Source organism: Athene cunicularia (genome assembly GCF_003259725.1).
Source record: "Athene cunicularia isolate RWA chromosome 19 unlocalized genomic scaffold, athCun1 chr19_part1, whole genome shotgun sequence".
Lineage (NCBI taxonomy): Eukaryota > Metazoa > Chordata > Aves > Strigiformes > Strigidae > Athene > Athene cunicularia.
Window position 1 is genome coordinate 11,575,230 of NW_020799124.1, and position 3,684 is coordinate 11,578,913.

Sequence of the window (3,684 nt, forward strand, 5' to 3'; positions counted from 1 at the left end):
CGGGACACCTGCCTGGGGACAGGGCACCGGCACCGGGACACCTGCCCGGGGACAGGGCACCGGGACACCTGCCCGGGGACAGGGCACCGGCACCGGGACACCTGCCCGGGGACAGGGCACCGGGACACCTGCCTGGGGACAGGGCACCGGGCACCGGGACACCTGCCCGGGGACAGGGCACCGGGACACCTGCCCGGGGACAGGGCATCGGGACACCTGCCTGGGGACAGGGCACCGGGCATCGGCACCGGGCAGGGTACAGGGCACTGGGCACGGGGCACCAGTACCCGGTACAGGGAACTGGGCACCGGGCGAGGGCCCCAGCCCCAGGAGCAGGCTCTGGGGTCAAGGCCCCGGCACTGGGTGCTGGTGCAGGTGAGCGGGGACAGCGCCAGTCCCGGGGAGTGGCCTCCCAGCTGCGGGCACCAGTACGTCGCTGGGCGGGTACCATGTATTGGGCAGGAGGCGCCGGGCACCAGTCGCCGCACACCAGTCACTGGTGTTGGGAGCACTGGGCACCCGGCACTGGGTACCAGTTAGCTGGTATTGGGTACTGGAACCATGTGTCAGGTACCAAGCACCAGGTCAATGCGCTGGCACCAGACCAGGCACCACGGGCCAGGGCACAGGGCATTGGATCCCAGTCCCTCCCAGTGCTCCCCCTCCCAGAGCTGATGCCGGGACATCCTGCCCGTGGCGCTGCCTTGGCTCGGCTGCGGCTGGCTGGAAACCTGGCAGAGGAACCAGCAACCCCAGGGGCTGCGTCCCTGTCCCCGTCCCCATCCTACATCAAGGGGTCACAGCCCCTTCCCAGGGTGTCCCCAGCCCCAGGCCGCTGCTTTCAGAGGCAGCGAGTGCCAGCGGAAGGCAGGGGAGGACGCTGGCACAGGCGGCCGGGGCAACGTGCAGTGCTTCTGTTCCCGGCCATGAAAGGGGCCGGGGGGGTCTTGGCTGGCAGTGGCTGTTCCCCACGGCGAGCAGCTGGCAGAGGCTCAGCCATCCCCAAATTTTAGCCTCCTGGTCCAGCCGCCCACCAGGGCCACGTCGTCCATCCAAAACACACCCCATGCTGGAGGGCAGCAAGGCCACCCACACCCCCAGAGCATCCCTCTCATGGGTGGCTCCTCCCTGCCTCAGTTTCCCCACCCATAAAACAAAGCCCATCATAATTTCCCAGCAGGGAAAGCTGGCTCTAGCCCTACTGATTCCCACAGGGTGGGGATTCCCTGGGTGGCTCCACAGGGACCGTCTCAGACTTGTCCCCAACCTTGCCACCACCCTGGGCCTTGTCCCTCACCACGTCACAGGGCCGGGCTGTGGCCAGGTGACTTCACATTCCCATTATTCACATAAATAACAGACGGAGGCTCAACACAGCGTGGGGGAGCTCCAGCAGCCACCTGGCCCCGGCCATCTGGGGTGACCGGGCAGCCTGGCAGCCCTTCCCCAACCACTGCCGGCCAAAGGGCTGCAGGCAGGGCTGCAGGCAGGGGCAGGCAGGTGAGGGGGGCTGTTTACATCTCTAATCCCCGCAGGGAGTGCTTTCCTCGGAGATTACCGGGGATTACCGGCTCGGGTGCCCCAGGAGCTCAGCCCCGTCTCTCCTTGCCCTTCAAGGAGCAGCGCTGAGTCCCACGGTGGGCGGGAGGGCAGGCTGAGCACTGCTGTGATGAGCTGGGTGTTCTCAACCATGCTGGCAGGCACAGCCTGGAGTAGCCTCCAGCTTGCCATGGTCTCGTTCCAGTAGCCCAGTGCCCATTGGGGCTGGCAAACTGCAGCCCAGGCTTTAACTAGAGCATTAAAAGCTGAAGGGATCAGCTGTAGATACAAGGGGCTGCATTTTTCTTGGCCAGGGGATGACGCAAGGGGAGCCGGGGTGACGCCGAGGGAGGCTGGCGCTGCTCGAGAGGTCCCCGAGGTCCCTGAGGCACCCCCTCTCCCTTGGCCCGGCTGGCAGCAGCGTTATCAGGGCATAGCCCAGCACGGCCCAGCAGGGCTGGGAAGCTGCTGTGATCCGCTACTGGGGACCAGAGCTCTATAATTACCAGGGGAGGCTGAGTTATTTTGGGAAGTGGCTATGCAGCTGCCAAAGCTTTTATTCCTCCAAACCAAAACAAGATGGGAAGAGCCCAGCCCAGGATGCTGCATCCGGCGGGCACAGGGAGGTTAACCCCTTTGCCTCCTCACTGCCTGCACCCGGGGGACTGCCTGCTCCCCCCTGTCTGCACCCCACATTGCCCCGGCATCAGGGCTGGGTGTCAGGGGTTTTGGTTGCACTGGGGGGTGGATTTAAGTAAGGGGTTCGGGGGAGGAAGATTTGTGGTTGCAGAGGCCAGAGGGTGTCTGCCAGGCATGAGATGGGGCTGGGGGGTCAGTCCCGACCTTGGCTGCTGGCAGGTTCAGAGGCCACATATTCGGATGCTTTTCTGCATCCACCGTGAGAACCACTATTTTTAGCTCTTTCTGTTGCAACGGGTCCAGTTTTTGGGCCTTCCCAGCACAGAGGCTGGGGTGAGGAATGCCAGGCAGAGCGGAGCACCTCACCACTGCTCCAAATAAAATGTCCCAGAGGACAAAGCCCCAAAGAGCCCCAAGAGCCACCCTGAATGGTGGGCAGAGGTGACAGCCGGGCAGGGAGACTGCGCTTTCCAGTTTCTGAAGCCAAACATTCTCCAAGCTGCGGATAAACTAACTTCCCAGCTCGGAGAGGATGACCCACATCATGCACCGTAGAGTCCCCCACCCCAAGATCTGCCCAGACATCTTGAGGATGAGGTCCAGGTGGGCTGAGGGTCTGTGCTCAGGGTGGCACCCCAAAAGCCTGGGGTTTGATTCCTGCCTTTTGCCTTCTTTCCCTTGATCTGAGCCTGGAAGGTCTGCCTGTGCCTGGGTCGCTCCCTGTAGGGCAACCAATAGCCCCCAAACACATGTGCTGGGGTGCCGCAAATTCTAAATCCACATGCCAGGGTCTCCCAGCCCCCTAAACCCACACACTGGGGTCTTCCCAAGCCCTAAACACCCATGCCAGGGTCTCCCAGCCCCCAAAGCCATGTAGCAGGGTCATCCCATCCTTGCTCCAGGCCCCCCAGGCTGTCTCTCTCCAGGCAGCTCCAGTCCCTGATCAGGGTAGGGGGGACCGGGGAGCTGTCAGGGGCCATGTTCCCCTGTGCCCAGCCAGTGCCAGCCCCTCGGAGGGGGACAGGTGAGCTCCATGGGATGGTGGCACAGCAGTGGGGACAGTCACAGCCATCCAAACCCACAAGCCCAAGAGGTCCCACCCTTAGGCCAGGCCACACAGGCCTCCTGCCTGCCCCACCACACCCCAGCTGAGCCCTCCCACAACTCATCACATGCCACCAGCCCAGCAAATCTTTTGCAAAAGATTCACCAGCCAGTGCTGCCCATCTCCAGTTCCAGACTGGGGAATCTGTTGGCACTGGGGAATTGGGAGCTCCCCAGTGTCACCCAGAGCTCCCACCCCACAGCCCCAGCCCATCACTTACTTCCTCCTCTGGAGCCGTGACCAGGAAGGGGTTTGCATTGGAGCCGGTGGAGGACAGCAGAAGGACTGAGGAGAAACAAATTTTCTCATCAGAAGCAGCGTGAGAGGGTCCAGCTGAGGACGAGAGCGTTGCTACGAGGCTGCCCCTGGGACTCACGCTCCCCTGGTGGGGGGGGGGGGGG